We start from the raw sequence: 20008 nt of genomic DNA, 5'->3' as shown, positions 1-20008 counted from the left end.
ATTGACCGGTCAATCTTTGAGACTTTCCTAGATCCTGAAAAAAATGAGAAATAAATACACAAATACAGTACGCCTGATAAACTTTTTTTAATATTTTATTTATGATTTTGAATAGAATAGAGTATCTTTATTGTCATTGCTGTGGAGCAATGAAACACAGTTCAGCAGCTCAACGTTTTGCAGCATGATGAAGAATATATACATAAAATAAACTCTAAAACCTCAGGAGTGCAGTCCAAAATTAATAACATATGGATGGGGGGGGGTAGGACTATTGCACACCTGCCATTCCTGGAAGTGTGATGCATTTAGCTGCCGCCGTCTTAGGAGGGGGGCAGGAGAAGGGAAGGGGGTGTTATACATTTCACTGCTTGTGGGTAGAAGCTGGTAAAGAGTCTCTTTGTTTTCATTCTTAATGCTCTGTATCTCTTCCCAGAAGGTAGAGGGGAAAACAGGTGATGTCCAGGATGAGTGGGATCCTTTGAAATACAAGTAGCCTTCTTCTGAAGTCTGCCAGTATAAATGTCTCTGAGGGAGGGTAATCTACAAACTACAGCATAGAAAAAAATCAATGGTATAAATAGAAGGATCATTGCAATACAGACAAAAATAACAATAGTACATATCTTAACAAATGAGCAAGTCACCCATATTAAAAATGAAAAAAAAGAAAAAAAAAATTTTTTAAATAAAAAGGAAAGCACCCAACCCACCCACTATCCACCCCAGAGCTATACATTGTAGTTAAAAATGAATAATAATAATAATAATTAAAAAAGCAACCTGCTACCTAATCAAAAAAAAATCAAAGAAAGCTGGAAATGCAGGATCTGACAATCAAGGGAAAAAATTATGAAAATATTCAAGAAAAGGTCCCCACACCTTGTGGAACTTTATGTCCGAATTAAAAAGTGAATAATAAATCTTTTGATAAAACTTTTGATGCAAAAGCAAATTTTACCCCTAGAGTGCATATGTGAGTCATATGTAGTAACTTCTACTTTGTAAAAGGACCACTCAACAACCTCCTATCCAAAGGAACAACCTTATCTGGGACGGCAAAACCAATGCAGTGGAGGGGCTTATACACACATGCACAGAAAGGAACGGAAGTAAAACCCCGCAACTCCAGAATCAACCTCTGTTTACAAAAAGCATTGGTCTTACCGTCCCAGATAAAGTTGTTCCTTTGGACATGAAGTTGTCGAGTGGTCCCTTTTCAAAGTGGAAGTTACTATAAAAGGTATGAAGTATTGTAATAGTCTTAAAGGAAGACAGCTATGGCCTGCTTGATATGCTAGTTACAGTGTTTTCTTGGTTGAGTTAATTTGAAAGTTTGACAAAAGCATTTTATGTAATTCAAATACAATTAGCCCAAATCGAAGGCCTCAAGTTGGAAGTACAATCTGAGTTGTTTTTTCTCTAAACAATTTAGTAGGTAGATCTTGCCTTTCACTAAGGCCGAGGTAGGGGATCTAAAGGATGTTGCTTTCAAGTGAACGGGGAAATGTTTAAAGGAGATCTGTAAGACAAAATGTCTTACCCAGAGGGTGGAAGGTGCTTTAATATGCTGCAGGAGAGCCAGGGGAGTAACAGATAAAGTAGCGTAATTTAAGAGAGCGTTAGTCAGACACAGGGGATGGAGCAAAACAGGTATTATGCAGACAGATGGGATTAGTTTAGACTGGCATCATGACTGGCACATGGTGAGTGGATGGGCCTGTCCCTGCAATGTGCTGCTGTATGTTCTCTGTAAGTGCCCTGTAATGCCAGTGTAGTGGGAGCGCTCTATCTGATCTCATCTGTCATTCTAAATCCTGAATTTGCATTTCAAACCTGCAAAGTCATTTTTCCAGCAAGGGTGAAGCTCAGTGTGGCCATGGAATCTTACTGTGGTACACTGACTGTATTATTATTCATTCAGATAGCCAGCTTCAGCTTCCGTTCACTGGATTAACGACTTGTGAGAATTCATTTTCTCCTCGGAAGATCTGAGGTAAATGGCTGACTGACTCGGTCTCTGCCTGTCTCTGAGGAATTTGGCAGACTAGCTGGTCTCTGCCAGTCTCTGATTTGGTCTCTGCCAGTCTCTGACTGACTCGATCTCTGAGGTATCTGACAGACTGACTCAGTCACAGAATCAGCTGCAGGAAATTCAATGTACAGAATCCAAAATCACTGACAAAAGGTTCATTTTACATGATGCCCACACATACAAAATGTTTAAAATGTTCAAACCAGGTGATGGTCTCACTCACACAACTGAAGTTTCACTGGCCACTGGACTAAATCCTCTCCATGCAGCTACTGATCTTCAGTGTGTGCTGGACTGGCATCTCAAACAGCACTCAGGGAAATGTGACCAGGTGCCATGTGGGAGTCTGACTGGGTGCTGGTTGGAGTCTGAATTGGAGCTGAGTAACTTACAGCTATGCAAGCCATCACCGACTCTCCAACATTCACTCACACTCACGCTGAGAGACACACAGCATAAAAATGGGCCATTCAGCCCGACTGTGATGCCCAGTGAGCTAGTCCCACCTGTCCAGGTTTGGCCCAGAGTCCTCTACTTACCTAGAAGGTTTTTGTATGTTACTAATGTAGTCATCTCGACCACTGTTTCTAGCAGCTCCTTCCAAGTGTGCAAAGAAGCTGCCCTTGATGCCCCATTTAAATCTCCCCCCTCTGATCTTAAACCTATTGTTTCAGCAGCCCTCCTGGGAGAAAAACTTTGTGTCTTCACCCTGTCTGTGCTCCTAATGCACACAATTTCCTGCTCTATGCAGCCTCTCCTCATAACTCAGTGCAGGCAACATCTTGGAAAATCTTTCCTGCACCCTTTCTATCTTAATAACATCTTTCCTATAACAGAGTGATCAAAACCACACACAATAGACCAAGTGCAGCAGGATCTGTGGAGTGGGACACGAGGGAAGATGCCACGGAATGCTGTTGAATGTAGGCGAATGGCTCCAAGGAGGAAGGGCCAATACTCCTGAGAGAGCCAGTTTGTCCGAGATGGTCTTTGTGGGGAGTTCGGAATGCGGCAGGTGCTTTCACACAGACCGTGCGTCCAGCGCGTGAGTGAAGAGATACTCGCCTGATTAACCCATTATGAGCTCCAATGTTATGTGCACATTGGATGGTTTAACTGCAGTGGGACCTTTTATTTTTTTCTGTAGCTGTTTGTTAAAGTTAAACACTTGGTAAATATATTTTCTTTATAATTTTATGCTGGTGTACGATCTGTCATTTCTGGGCAACCAATAACCGTGCATGTGCACAGCATCCACTCAAATGGTGGTTCCTTTTCATTTTGATTTCAGCAAAGAAAGGCATGTCTCTCTGGTTTCAGCTATCAATGGAAACCAGTCACTCTGCTTTGTTCCTTATCTGAGGAAAGGAAAGCATATCGAAGTGACTGAACCCAATGTCTGGACAACGATCTAAGTACCAGGCAGGTTGGAAAGGTCAGGGCGTCGGGGCAGGTTGGAAAGGTCAGGGCGTCAGGGCAGGTTGGAAAGGTCAGGGCCCAAGGCAGGAGACAGCCCGGTTCAGCTCACTTCCACGCAACATTTGCTCAGCTCTGCGCTGAACTGACAGTCTGTGTACGGACTCTCTTTTGTAGACTTCAGGTCTGAATGCTATTTGCTGTCTTTTATTGTTTACATAATTTGTTTTTTTTCTCTCTGCACATTGCATGTTTGACAGTCTTCTTTGTTTTAATGGGTCCTTTTGGGTTTCTTTGTTTCATGGCTGCCTGTAAGGAGATGAATCTCAAGGTTGTATAATGCAAACATACTTTGATAATAAATGAACTCTTGCACACCTGCATTCCACCAACTCAGCAAAATGCATGGACAACCCCAGGAAGTAACAAGATCCACAAGCTTTGCTCTCAGCTATTATTCTTCTATTTTGAAAATATTTTGCTTTCCTTTTCTCAGATAGGGAACAAAGCAGAGTGATTGGTTTCCATTGATAGCTGAGAAGAGATCTCAGAGAGAAATACCTTTCTTTGGCAAAATCAAAATGATCTATGTTGACATTTTACGCAAACATCTTTATCCTTGAGCGAACAAACTGCCCTATTTCTTCCACATTCTTCTTTCTTTAGGCAAGCGAGAGAATAACTTGTCTGTTATTTCTGCTTTCAGCATTAAACTGGAAACACAATAATTCACTTAGGGAAATGAAGACTCCGCCAGCCAAAAACTGTCAAAAACAGCAAAAACAAGTATAACTGTCCGGACTGACAGATACTAGATTGTGTTATTTGTAAAATGTATACAATACAATTACACACAGATACACAGTAACAATAAATTCTCATACATATGAATACAGATGAAAAAGATGTTTACAAAGTTGTTCTCTTTGTTTCATTGGCCACCAGCAAGTAGACACTGAGCCTCACCAGCACCATCTTAAACCAGAACCAAAATGACTCAGGTGTATAATTGCCTGAGACTTCAATTTAGACACGGATCTAGAAATTGGTTGACTGCTTTATTTTATATGAAAATGAAGGCTTGGTACTTTTATATGTGAAAGTTCATGAGAGCCACTCACTATTCAACTCCAATAGAGTTTATTTCATTTCTTTCAGAAGCATCTTATAAAAGTGCCTCTTTACTGTTTTCTTGAATCCCTTTACACTGCTACCATTAGGTGCATGTCAGAGCTTGTTTAACATCTTGGCAACACCTACGAACATGGTAGGATAGGTGATGTTCCCTGTCGCACATCTTCATGGTGCTCAGAAAGGATGGGTGTGATGCCATCTCTTTTTGAAGGACTGCAGGTCTCTAATGGTTGAAGTTCTCTTTAGAAGGAGAGATGCTCTTCCTCATTCTTTGCGGTCAGATCCATGAACCATGGTTGGTCCTTAACAGAAACAGATTGGCAGATCATTAAATTACTGCTAAGAGACAACAATAAGAGCAAACCTGATAACCCACCTGAAGTCTAGCCAGTTACATGATTCAGACAAGGCAAGGTGCAATCCGTCCAGATACGGCCCATTGTTACTACGACCTTCTCCTTCCTAACTCCTGGGGACAGGCAGGAATTGGAAGAGTCACACGTGGTTCAGCAAACATTGAGGACTCCTCTGTTGCTCCTGCTGCCAGGAATGACGCTCTGCTGTTCCAGAGTGTGAGAACAGTCAGAGATGTCTCAGTGCTAACATTAGATTCCTTTAGGTTACGTGGCACTAAATCACTCACAAGCAAGGGAACATCCTGCTCATTACGTACTGCCCTTCCCTAACAAAACAAAAAGGCAGCAGTGGCTAGAAAGCTGAAATAAAAATAGAAAATGCTGGAAAATACCTGACAGCAATTGGAGACGAAGTGACAGAGCAAATGTTTCAGAAGAATATAAGAAATTGGAGTAGCTGGCTGTTACACTAAGATCATGGCTGATTCCATCTGCCCTCAGCTTCACTGTTTTCCCTGTCCTCCCTGTCCACCATGATCCTCCATTTTCCATAACCCAAATATCTGTCTATCTTATCCGTGAATCTATTCAGTGACTCCATCTTTGGGGTGGTGAATTCCAAAGAGTCATGCCCACGGAGAGCAAAATATTCCTCCCTCACTTCCTTCTGAAATAGGCAACCACTTCTTCTGAAACTATGCCCTCTACTTCTAGAAACCTCACCCAGGGGAAACACTCTCATTGTGTCCACCTTTTCAATTGCCCTCACAATCTTACACATTTCCTTAAGTCATCTAAATTTTAATACATATGGACTGCATCTGATCAACTTCAACCCATAATACAATGTTGGAAAGTGTATGGTCATGCACTTTGGTGGAAGATATAAAGGTGCAGACTATTAGTTAGATGTGGAGAGAATTCAAAATGCAGAGTGTCACGTACCCCGTGACGGGTTAAAGAACCAGCGGAAATGGAAAACACCTTCGAGTCCAATATTTCTATTAACTAATGGTATTTATTAGTAACTACATATTACAATAATATAAGTGCAGATAAATCAAACAGATTAGCAATGATTATATATAAGTAAGAATCCAGTAAGTGTGGAAATATATGAAAACCAAGCTTCTTCAAGTCTAGGCGTAAATAGATAGTCTTACGATGATGAGTAAAGTTCAGTTCAGTTCAGTTCATGGTATTGAGTTGAGTAGTGATGGAGAGAGAGAGAGAAGGAGAGATTTGAGTCTTCAGGTGAGCTGACGCTGTCGATCTTCCCGTTGTCCTCCGAAATCCTTTAGAAGTCACCGACCGTGACCACAACAAAGGGGACTGTTCTTCTGTGGTGGAGCTATCAACCCAGGCAAGGGTTAGACACACAAATAACTCCCCACCGGTCATGCCCTGTTCACACTGCAAGAGCCACTGATCGATCCACCTAATCGATCCTCCAAAACCTACTTTTTCTGTGGGCACAACAAAGCTCATTCAGTATCCAAAACCATGTGTCTGAGGTCTATCATCTGACCTTCTATTTATCTCCCTGTGCTGAATACCAACTGCCGCTCAAACAGCTCCTCCCTTCTCTGTCTGTAAGAATTTCCAAGTAGACAGCATCCTTGTAGAAATGTAAACGTACTGTGAGCAGTCTCCATCTCTCTCTCACTCTTAAAAACAAGATGTTGGTGTTAAATACCTCTCTCTCTCTTTTCAAAAGCACAGTTCATAGGGGTAATCGAGCACAGTTCATAGGGGTAATTCAAGACCTTGTCACAAGAGATGCAAAGGGACTTGGGAGTCCTTGTGCAAGGTACCCCAAAGGTTAACCTCCAGGTTGAGTCGGTAGTGAAGAAGATGAATGCAATGTTGGCATTCATTTCCAGAGGTATAAAGTATAAGAGCAGGGATGTGATGTTGAGGCTCTATAAGGCACTCGTGAGACCACACTTGGGGTATTGCGTGCAGTTTTGGGCTCCTTATTTTAGAAAGGATATACTGACGTTGCAGAGGGTTCAGAGAAGGTTCACGAGAACGATTCTAGGAATGAAAGGGTTACTGTATGAGGAATGTCTGACAGCTGTTGGGATGTATTCCCTGGAGTTCAGGAGAATGAGGGAGGGATCTCATAGAAACATTCCGAATATTAAAAGGTCTGAACAGATTAGATATGGCAAAGTTATTTCCCATGGTAGGGGATTCTAGGACAAGAGGGCACAACTTCAGGATTGAAGGGCATCCATTTAGAACAGAGATGCGGAGAAATTACTCTAGTCAGACGGTGGTGAATCAGTGGGATTTGTTGCCACAAGTGGCTGTGGAGGCCAAGTCATTGCAGAGATAGATAGGTTCTTGATTAGCCAGGGCATCAAAGGGTATAGGGAGAAGGCAGGGGAGAGGGGATGACTGGAAGAATTGGATCAGTCCATGATTGAATAGCAGATCAAACTCGATGGCCTACTTCTGCTCCTATATCTTGTGGTCTTCTGGTCTTATGGTCTTATAAGGCAACATCTACATTCCACAAATGAAGCTAATGTATCTTTACTGAAATGCCTTCAATGTAAGTCTATCCCACACTTAAGTAAGGAGACCAGAACTACACACAGTACTATGGGTGTGGTCACACCCACACCCCGCATGTTTGTAGCAGGACTTTCTGATGTCTGTACTCAGTGCTCATTGCAATAAAGGCCAATATCCCACTCAGCTTCCTAGTTACATACTTGCTGTATCTGTATGCTAGCTTCCTAGGCTTCATACACTGAGAACCCTTATTTCTTTCTGCACTGCAGCTATGTGTAGTCTCCCTCTATTTAAACAATATTCTGCATCTCTATTTTTCCTTTCAAGTGGACAACCTCACATTTTCCCTGATTATTTCATCACGTCTGAGCACCTGTTTAACCTGCTTACTCTATGTCCCCTTGCATGGTTGATGAATTTGGCTCAACATCTTTGGTCCCTTCATGTGACAGGGCAGCTGTCTCTAACCAGGTATCTGTACCAGTGCCTTTGAAAAATCGCAATAGTATCTTCCTCCACCACCTCTTCTGGCAGTTTGTTCCAGATAATCACCACTATCTGTATGAAAAACTTGCCCTTCATACCTGCATTAAATTTCTCCTCTCGTAACTTAAACCTGTACCCTCAAGTTCTAGACTCTGCCAGCTTGGGTTGAGACTGTGACTATCTGTCCTATCTATGCCCCTCATAACTTTATAAACCCCTATACAGTCACCCCTCAGTCTCTTACATTCCACTGGAGGATAAGCGTAGCCTAACCAATCTCTCCAAACACTCCATTCTGGTCAATGTCCCAGTGAATCTCTTCTGCACTCTCTCTGTTGCTGCGATGTTGTGCGTTGTATTGTGGCATCCAGAACTGCATGCAATACACCGAATGCAGTCCAACCAAAGCTCGAAGATAATGTCCTAACATTGCCTTACCTTGTGAAAGAAGATGTCCTCTTTAAATTGACTTGAATTATTGTCATCCTTCCTCCTCCCCCTTTGTTGTATGGCTGCTTCATGCAAGGTTGGCAGAGCCTTCATGATTTCGAGGGTGGGCGACTGTCAAAGGCTGATCATGAATCTTGCATCCTACTGAGTATGACATTGACCTCTAGATTTGTAGCTTGCTCATTGCAGAGATGAAGGGAAATAAGTAAGTGGGGCAATGAAAGAGATGAGTTTGCACTGCTGGGAGGCAACATGGACCTGGTGAACAGAATATCCTCCACCTACGTTGTAATAGTTAAGTAGCTGACGAGATGATGAATCAGACTGGGATGATCATTAACCTTCATAATGTGTTGTGTTTGGTTGCGTAGACACTGAGGATGGGAAACTGCTTCCGCTTTGAATACATTTTGGAATTGATAGTTTGTAAAGTATTGTGTGTGCACAAGATGGTTGTACCTTAGCAAAGGCTGTAATTATCACACATACATGAATCAGCTCCAGCCGCTGCTCTCTGCTGAGGCAAATTGACTTGGAACAGCGCGAATCCATGCCTTTATGCAAGCTGGTATATGATGGAGCCACAGCCTCAGTTGTGGAGGAGTCTGATGCGTGGAAGTTCAAGGAAATTTTGAGCTAATCAATCATAAAGAAAGTGGGTCCATCATATACCAATGCACCTCAGCTCTGCCATTGGAGATGGGCCCGGAACATGGCACATCCTAGCGGCAGTCAGCTGCTTCGTCCATAGCCACTTAACCATATATAACCATATAACAATTACAGCACGGAAACAGGCCACCTCAGCACTTCTAATCCATGATGAACGCTTACTCTCACCTAGTCCCACAGACCTGCACTCAGCCCATAACCCTCCATTCCTTTCCTGTCCTTATAACTATCCAATTTAACTTTAAATGACAACAACAAACCTGCTTCAACCACTTCTGCTGGAAGCTCGTTCCACACAGCTACCACCCTCTGAGTAAAGAAGTTCCCCCTCATGTTAGCCCTAAACTTTTGCCCCCTAACTCTCAACTCATGTCCTCTTGTTTGAATCTCCCCCACTCTCAATAGAAAAAGCCTATCCACGTCAACTCTATCTATTCCCCTCATAATTTTAAATAACTCTATCAATTCCCACCTCAACCTTCTACACTCCAAAGAATAAAGACCCAACTTGTTCAACCTTTCTCTGTAACTTAGGTGATGAAACCCAGGTAACATTCTAGTAAATCTTCTCTGTACTCTCTCTATTTTGTTGACATCTTTCCTATAATTTGGTGACCAGAACTGTACACAATACTCCAAATTTGGCCTTACCAATGCCTTGTACAATTTCAACATTACATCCCAACTCCTATACTCAATGCTCTGATTTATAAAGGCCAGCATACCAAAAGCTTTCTTCACCACCCTATCCACATGAGATTCCACCTTCAGGGAACTATGCACCATTATCCCTAGATCCCTCTGTTCTACTGCAATGCCCTACTATTTACCATGTATGTCTTATTTTGATTAGTCCTACCAAAATGTAGCACCTCACATTTATCAGCATTAAACTCCATCTGCCATCTTTCAGCCCACTCTTCTAACTGGCCTAAATCTCTCTACAAGCTTTGAAAACCTACTTCATTATCCACAACTCCACCTATCTTAGTATCATCTGCATACTTACTAATCCAATTTACCACCCCATCATCCAGATCATTAATGCATATGACAAACAAGAGTGCACAGTACAGATCCCTGAGGCACACCACTAGTCACCAGCCTCCAATCTGACAAACAGTTATCCACCACTACTCTCTGGCATCTCCCATCCAGCCACTGCTGAATCCATTTTACTACTTCAATATTAATACCTAACGATTGAACCTTCCTAACTAACCTTCCGTGTGGAACCTTGTCAAAGGCCTTACTGAAGTCAATATAGACAACATCCACCGCTTTACCCTCATCAACTTTCCTAGTAACCTCTTCAAAAAATTCAACAAGATTTGTCAAACTTGACCTTCCACTCACAAATCCATGTTGACTGTTCCTAATCGGATCCTGTCTATCCAGATAACTATTGTGTTGCCCTTAAGGCATTTATTTGACTTTGTTGGGTCTACACTTTAAATGATTTGTTGTAACTATTTTCTAGTTGAAGTTAAAGGTTGATAATTATGTTACAGTATAACAAAGGTAAATTCATTGTCTATGGTATATTGCGGCATGTGATGACGTCACCTCCGGTTTCGCTGCGCCTTATGTGTAACCTCCAGTTCGGGAAGGTGTGAAGGCGGGTGCCATGCGTGCAGCATGTTCGTGAAGAGCTCCGTTTCTACCCACAAAGGAACATTATAGAAGCAATGCCATAAGTTCATAAGAAGGCATTTGAAGTAAGAATATTAATGCGGTTTCTGTTAAAGGAAATGGCGCACGTGTCGGCTTTTCAATTTCAAATGTGGGGTGGGCTTGGACCTGGCGGTGGTTTGACGGGACCCTCCTCGCCCCCTACTCGGGCGGCTGGAGACACTCGCTAAAAGAAGAGAGCGCGTGTGGTCTCCAGAATGAAATAGATGCTGTATATGTCTGTATTTTTTTATCAACAGTTTTCACCATACAATGTAAATGTGGAAGAGTGAACAGTAAATGGTTAACCTTACTGCGACTCTGTCTTCATTGGCTCCGGTTTAACTTGGTGTTTATCAGAGTTTCAACACACTGCACGAGAACACTACAGTGAAAAGGTGAAATCATTAGATGTTTCGACAAGTGGTACGATGGCTTCACGATCAAGCACCAAGTCGTTTGCATCCAGCGCCAAGAGCAGTAGAACATGGACAAGTGTGGCTGCCCTCGCAAGAGCTAAAGCAGAAGCTGCCAAGGTGCGAGTGTCATACACTAACCAAGAAGCAAAACTGAAAATGGAAAAGGCTGCCAGAGAAGCAGAAAACCAGTTGGAAAAGGCAAGGGTAGATACAGAGTTAGAAGTGATGACGCTACGTGAAGCTGATGCGGCCGCGTTGGAAGCACAAGTGTTGGAAAACGCTGAAGAAATGCTCGTTCTAGACGAAACAGGAAAATCTATATCAGGAAGGGCCAAACTGGAATGCACCAGCAAATCTGTCCAATCTCAAATTGACCTGCAGATTCATTCTCCCTCTCCATACTTGCCTGTCGGTGTCCCATTTCATGTGAAATCACAGGGAAGATTCATTGCATGCTTCCAGGTATCAATCCATGTTTTAAGCTCATCCACCTTTCTTACAATGCTCCTAGCATCAAAATAAATGCATTTAAGAAATTTTCCACCTCTTACTCTCTGTTTATCACTAACGATGCAAACAACTTTACTATTTTCTTTTTCTTCCTTCTCCCCTACACCTGTTCCTACACTCTGGTTCCCCTCCCCACTTGTATCTAGTTTAAATCCACTGGAGCCTCGCTAGCAAACCTACCCACAAGAATATTTGTGCCCCTCCAGTTCAGATGTAAACCGTCCTGCCGGAACAGGTCCCATCTTCCCTGGAAAACTGCCCAATTATCTATAAATCTGAAGCCCTCCCTCCTGCACCATGTCTTCAGCCACACGTTGATCTGCACTATCTTACTATTTCTAAACCCGCCTGCATGTGGCACTGATAGCAACCCTGAGATTGCTATCCTGGAGGTCCTGTCCTTTAACTTGGCGCCTAGTTCCCTAAACTCGCCTTTCAGGACCTTCTCACTCTTACTACCCACGTCATTGGTCCCTATGTCGACCACGACATCTGGCTGCTCACCCTCCTTCCTGAGAATACTGAGAACTCGATCCAAGATATCGCAGACCTTGGCACCAGGGAGACAACAGACCATCCGGGATTCTCGATCTCCTCCACAGAACCTCTTATCTGTCCCCCTAACTATCAAATCCCCTGTCACTACTGCTCTCCTCTTTTCCCTCCTTCCCTTCTGAGCTGAGGGTCCCGTCTCGGTGCCAGAGACGCGACCACTGCAACTTGTCCCCGGTAGGTCATCCCCATCAACAGTATCCAAAACAGTGTACTTATTATTGGTGGGAATGGCCACAGGAGTGCTCTGCTCATTCTGTCTATTCCCCTTCTCTCTCCTGACAGTCACCCAGCTACCTGTCTGCTGACAGCTTCCTGTCTCCTGTCTCTTTATGCATAAGCCAGTTCTGCATCCGAACAGCCAATTGTTGCAGACCCCATGCCTCCTAACCTTGTGGACTAGCCTCCCATGACTGACTTCATCAAGTGCCTTACTAAAATCCATGTAGGTAACATTCACTGCCCTACCGTCATCAAACTCTCTTGTCAAAAAATTCAGTCATTGGTGAGTGACTGCTTACCTCACACAAAGCCACACCGGCTGTCTCTTGTTAGGCTGTGAGATTCCAAATACCCATATATCCTATCCCTAAGAATCTTCCCCAGCAAATTCCTTACAACTGATGTGAGACTCACCAGTCTATAGTTTCCAGGAATTTCCCTTGTTCCCTTCTTAAATAGAGGTACAACATTAGCCACTCGCCAGCCCTCCGGGACTTTGCTGTTGGCTAGAGAGGACACAAAGATACTGGTCAAGGCCCCAGCAATCTCATCTCTTGCCTCCTTCAATAACCTGGGGTCAATCCCATCGGACCTTGGAAATTTACCGACCTTAATACTCATTAGGAGGCCCAATACTTCCTCTTCCTTGACCTCTAAGTGCCCTGACGTATTTATGCCCTCAGCATTGATCCTGTTTCTTGGTAAATGCTGAAGCAAAGTACTCATTAAGTACCTCACTCACATTCTTCACATCCAACCAAATGTTACCCTCTTTATCCTTGTGATCCCACCCCCTCCCCAGTTATCCTCTTGCTCTTGATGTATGCATGGAACGCCTTGGGATTCACTTTAATCCTAATTGCCAAGGACCTGTCATGGCCCCTCCAGGCTTCCCTAATTCCATTCTTCAATTCTTTCTGGCTCCTTTATACTCCCCGTGTGCTTCGTTTGATCCTAACTTCTGAAGCTTTATGTACTTTTCCTTTTTATTCTTGATTAAATTTATCACCTCTCTGGACATCCAAGGCTCTCTTATATTTCCATCCTCGTCCTTCCTCCAAACAGGAACATAGCTTTCCTGTACCCTGTGCAATTGATCTTAAACACCCTCCACATATCTCATGCAGACTTTACAGAGAAAAGGTGTTCCAATTAATTTTTCTTAGTTCCTGCCTAATTCCCTCGTAACTCAACCTACTCTAGTATAAGATCCTCCTCCAAGGACCATACTTATCCTGATCTATAGCTATCCTAAAATTTGAGGACTTGTGGTCACTGCTCACCCACTGAAATGTGGTACCTGGTCAGGGTCATTACCCAACACCAAGTCCAGTACGGCCCCTCCTCTCATTGGACAATCCACATATTGATTTAAGAAGCCTTCCTGGATACACTTAACAAATTCTGCCCCATCTAAACCCCTTGCACTAAAAAGGTCCCAGTTTATATTAGGGAAGTTGAAATCCCCCATGACAACAACCCTGTTACTTTTACACATTTTCTTAATCTGATTACATATCTGTTCCTTAATGTCCCAGTGGCTATTGTGGGGTCCATAGTACAATCCCTTCAGTTTGACTGCACCCTTCCTATTCCTGAGTTCCACCCAAATGTCTTATCCCTCCATTAGGTCTCTCCCGAGTGCAACTGAGACATTGTCAGTAGAGCAACTCCCCCACCCACTCTTTTACCTCCTACTCTATCTTTACTAAAACTTTGAAAACTTGCTACATTAATCATCCAGTCCTGTCCCGCTCTCAACCAAGTTTCAGTAATGGCTGCAACATCATAGTTCCATGTACTGATCCACGCTCTAAGTTCATCACTTTACCCACAATACTCCTCGCATTAACATACTCACACTTCAAACTATTTGTGCCATCGTATCTATTAATTTGATTTTGCTTTTCAGTACTTTCCCTGACATCTACCTTCTGGCCCAATCCTTCCCTTACAGACCTGGGGCTCTGGTTCCCAGCCCTCTGCAAAACTAGTTTAAACCATTAGCAAATCTCCCAGACAGGCTATTGGTTCCCCTCCAGTACTGGTGCAACCCGTTCCTCTTGTACAGGTCACCCCTTCCACAGAAAATGTTCCAATGATCCAAGAACCTGAACCCGTCCCCAGCACCATCTCAACAGCCACTCATTTATCCATGTTACACCCCATTCCTACCCGCACTGGCCTGTAGCACAGGGCCTAATCCAGAGATTACTACATTGGAGGTCCTCTCTTCAACCTCTTTCCTAATTCGATATACTCCCTGCTTAGGACCTCTTCCCCTTTTCTGCCCATGTCATTGGAGCTAATAAATACCATGACTTTTGTCTGCTCCCCCGCCCCCTTGAGAATATCCAGCAGCCACTCCAAAACATCATGGACCCAGGAGACACCATCCTGGAGTGGCCACAGGGGAAACCTGCACTAACTCACTAACTGCTTACTCCCCTTACCTCTCCTGACGGTCACCCATCTATTGTCCGAAATCTGTACTCTGGACGTGACCACTGCTTCAAAAGTCTCATCTATAATGTCTTCAGCCTCCCGAATGAACCTGAATACATCCAACTCCAGCTCCATCTCCCTGACCCGGTCAACCAGGAGCTGAAGTTGGGTGCACTTCCCGCAGATGTAGTCATCAGGGAAACGGTCAGGTATCCTGAATTCCCACGTTTGACAGGAGGAGCATTCCATCCTGACTACACTGTACTAAGAGCAGGTGGCAAATTAACTAAAATGGAATTGGACATTGGCTTGGCTGTTTCAGTCGTTCCACAAAATGAGTTTGAACAGCATTTCAAAGATACTGAACTGAAGCCTATAGGCATCCAACTAAGAACTTACCCTACAAAACAAGATAACTTCTGTGAGGATGACTTTTGCAACCAACAAGCCACACTGGGTTTGCATGTGTTAAAAATAGGAGGGCAACACTGGGAGCATGATTGGTTGAGGCAACTACAACTTGATTGGAGATCCATCCACCAATTACATGCCACATCCCCTGTAAGAGAGTCAACTGAAAGCAAATGAAGAACGGCACTGGATAATGCCACAGCAGTGTTAAAGGTTGGCATTAGAAAACTCATACATATCAAGTATAAAATAGTGTTAAATGAAAATGTCACGAAGTTTTACAAAGCCCATCCTGTTCCTGATATCATCTGTGATAAAGTAGCCAATGAGCTACTGTATATTGCTTGGAGGTTGAAGGAATTCTTTCCAAGGTTCATTGGAGCCCATGGACAACACTAGTGGTCCCAGTAGCCAAGAAGGGGTTGTTGGGCTCTGTGGTGATTTCAAGGTCACCACCAACCCAGTACAGAAAATAAATTAATACTCTCTGCCTAGGATAGAGGATATCCTTTCAGGCTTTTGTATCTTCTGCCCAATGGGATTAGGGAGAAAGCTGTGGGCCAGGTGCTGCAAGTCTGCCCAGGCACTCAATGTTACCTGGATGACATCAATGTTACCTGGATGACATCAGTGTTACCAGGATGACATCAATGTTACTGGTAAGGATGACAAGGAACATCTCCAAAATCTCAAGACAGTGTTAAAAAGATTAGAAGATTATGAGCTCAGAGCATCACACAACAAGTGTGAATTCTTCAAACCAAGCATCACTTACTGTGGTCACACTATTGATGCACAAGGATTACACAAATGTGCTGAGAAAATTCAAGCAATGGTCAATGCCCTAAGGCCAAAGGATGTGTCACAGATGAGGTCCTTTTTAGGACTTGTCAACTACTATAACAAGCTCCTGACAAACCTCAATGTTATCATTTCAGAGAACCTTTCCTGGCTCCAGCACATAAGTGCCATTACAAAGAAGGCATGGCAATGCCTCTACTTTCTTAGAAGTTTGCAATGATTTGGCATGCCATCTATTTATTGAGAAAAATGATCCAATATTGTATGTATTTGTTGGAAAATATGTGAACCTCTGGGGTAGTACCTTCTACAAAAGCTATTTGGAGTCAGATGTTTCAATCAATGAGATGAGATTGGAGGTGGGGGTTGTAGAGGTGCCCAGCCCTATGAAAAAGACATAGAAAATCAGATTGCTGACAGAGCCTTCTCTTCTCAAGAAAGATCTGTTTATGTGCACCATGCCTCGATCAAAACAACTTTCAAAGGACCTTCTTAGAAGAATTGTAGAGATGCATGAAGCTGGAAAAGGCTACAAAAACATTTCTAAAGACCTGTGTGTTCATCAATTCACAGTAAGAGAAATTGTCTGCAAATGGAGGAAACTCAGTACTGTTGCTACTCTCCCTTGGAGTGGGTGTCCTGCAAAGATGTGTAATGCTGCAGGAGGTGAAAAGAAACCAAAGATAACAGCAAAAGACCTGCAGAAATCCCTCGAACTTGATAAAGTCTCTATTCACGTGTCTACTATAAGAAAAATACTGGACAAGAATGATGTTCATGGAAAGCCACCACAGAAGAAACCATTGCTGTCACAAAAAAAAACATTGCAGCACATCTTCAGTTTACAAAGGACTACCTGGATGTTCCAAATGCTTCTGGGACAGTGTTCTGAGGAGAGATGAGACAAAAGTTGAATTTTTTGGCAGAAATACACTTTGCTCTGTTTGGAGGAAAAAGGGCACTGCACACAAACACCAAAACCTCATCGCAGCTGTGAAGCATGGTGGAAGGAGCATCATGGTTTGGGGCTGCTTTGCTGCATCAGGGCCTGGACAACTTGCAACCATTGAGGGAACAATGAATTCAAAATTGTGTCAAGATATTTTACAGGAGAATGTCAGGGTAGCAGTCCACCACCTGAAGCTTAAAAGAAGTTGGATGATGCAACAAGACAATGATCTAAAAGACAAGAGTAAGTCAACAACAAAATGGTTTAAAAAGGAGAAAATTTGTGTTTTGGAACGGCTGAGTCCAAGTCCTGATCTTAATCCTATAGAAAAGTTGTGGAAGGACATGAAGCAAGCACTTCATGCAAGGAAACCCACCAACATCCCAAAGTTGAAGCCTAAAATTCCTCCAAGCCAATGTGCAAGACAAATCAACAGTCATCGGAAATGTTTGGTTGAAGTTATTGCTGTACAAGAAGGTCACACCAGTTATGGAAAGCAAAGGTTCACATACTTTTTCCAACAAATACATGTGATATTGCATCATTTTTCTCAATAAATAAATGAACAAGTATAATGTTTTTGTGCTATTTATTTAATTAGGTTCTGGTTATCTAGTTTTAGGTCTTATATGAAGATCTGATCACATTTTAGGTCATATTTATGCAGAAATAGTGGAATTCTACAGGATTTACAAGTTTTCTAGCACCACTGTATTATTGAAGTATATATGTCACCATGTAGGGCCACCTTGTGTTGGTACGTGGCCAAGTGGTTAAGGCGTCGGTCTAGTGATCTGAAGATCGCTAGTTCGGGCCTCAGCTGAGGCAGCATGTTCTGTCCTTGAGCAAGGCACCTAACCACATATTGCTCTGCGATGACCCCAGTGCCAAGCTGTATTGGCCCTAGTGCCCTTCCCATGAAAACATCGGTGGCATGGAGAGGGGAGACTTGCAGCATGGGCAACTGCCGGTCTTCCATACAACCTTGCCCAGGCCTGCGCCCCGGGAAATCTTACAAGGCACAAATCCATGGTCTCACGAGATTAACAGATGCCTATTATATATCACCATATACAGCCCTGACATTCATTTTCTTGTGGGCACACTCAATAAAAACATAATAGTATCAATGAAAGACCGCACCAACTTGGGCATGCAACATAATGCAGAATATGGTGTTGCAGCTGCAGAGAAAATGCAGTGCAGGAAGGCAAATAAAGTGTAGGGCCACAGTGAGGTAGACTGGGGGGTCAAGAGTTCATTTTCAGTGAATGAGAGGCTGTTCAAAAGTCTGATCATTGTTAGGTAGAAGCTATCCTTGATTCTGATGGCATATTTTCTCAAGCTCCTGTATCTTTTGCCCAATGTAGGAACTGAGAAGAGAGAATGACTAGTGTGGGAGGGGTCCTTTGACCACATTGCTTCCTTTCCTGAGGCAGCAGAACACATGGATACAGTCCATAGAGAGGAAAGCATCCTACCAAGTTGTACCATAGAAAGCATCCTTTTTGTGATGCACCAGGCTGTGTTCACAGCTTTCTGGAATTTCTTGTGGTCTTAGACAGACCAATTGCCGTACTAAGTTGTGATGGATCTGGATTGGATGCTTTCTGTTGTACATCTGAGTGGGATGCTTTCTGTTGCACATCTGGATAGGATGCTTTCTGTTGTACATCTGGGTGGGATGCTTTCTGTTGTACGTCTGGGTACGATGCTTTCTGTTGTACATCTGGGTGGGATGCTTTCTGTTGTACATCTGGGTAGGATGCTTTCTATTGTACATCGGGTAGGATGCATTCTGTTGTACATCTGGGTGGAATGCTTTCTGTTGTACATCTGGGTAAGATGCTTTCTGTAGTTCATCTGGGTATGATGCTTTCTGTTGTACATCTGGGTAGGATGCTTTCTATTGTACATCGGGTAGGATGCATTCTGTTGTACATCTGGGTGGAATGCTTTCTGTTGTACATCTGGGTAAGATGCTTTCTGTAGTTCATCTGGGTACGATGCTTTCTGTTGTACATCTGGGTAGGATGCATTCTGTTGTACATCTGGATATGACGCTTTCTGTTGTACATCTGGGTAGCATGCTTTCTGTTCTACATCTGGGTGGGATGCTTTCTGTTGTACATCTGGGTACGATGCTTTCTATTGTACATCCGGGTACGATGCTTTCTATTGTACATCTGGGTGGGATGTTTTCTGTTGTACAGCTGGGTACGATGCTTTCTGTTGTACATCTGGGTGGGATGCTTTCTGTTGTACATCTGGATATGACGCTTTCTGTAGTACATCCGGGTACGATGCTTTCTATTGTACATCTGGGTGGGATGTTTTCTATTGTACAGCTGGGTACGATGCTTTCTGTTGTACATCTGGGTACGATGCTTTCTGTTGTACATCTGGGTGGGATGCTTTCTGTTGTACATTTGGGTGGGATGCTTTCTGTTGTACATCTGGGTGGGATGTTTTCTGTTGTACATCTGGGTAGGATGCTTTCTGTTGTACATCTGGGTAGGATGCTTTCTGTTGTACATCTGGGTGGGATGTTTTCTGTTGTACATCTGTCTGGGATGCTTACTGTTGTACATCTGGGTGGGATGCTTTCTGTTGTACATCTGGGTAGGACGCTTTCTATGGTGCATCTGGAAAAAGTTGTAAGGGTCATCAGGGAGATGCCAAATTTTCTTAGACTTCTAAGGAAGGTGAGAGGCCAATGCACTTTCCTGACCATAAGCCCTACATGGCTGAACCAGAGCAAATAAGTAGTAATATCTACACATCAGGACCTGAAGCTCTCAAGTATCTCCACCACAGTACCATTTGTACTCTTCCCTGCTTCATGACGTCAGTGACCAGTTGGTTTGTTTTGCTGATGTTGACATGAAAGTCTCAGATTCTTTAACCAAGGGAGGACGAGTGTCTGGAGTTTTCCTTCGACCTAGTGGCATGAAAT

This window comes from Mobula birostris, chromosome 26 (assembly GCF_030028105.1).
Source record: "Mobula birostris isolate sMobBir1 chromosome 26, sMobBir1.hap1, whole genome shotgun sequence".
Lineage (NCBI taxonomy): Eukaryota > Metazoa > Chordata > Chondrichthyes > Myliobatiformes > Myliobatidae > Mobula > Mobula birostris.
The sequence above is the reverse complement of the archived record's forward strand: the minus strand, read 5'-3'. Positions refer to the sequence as shown.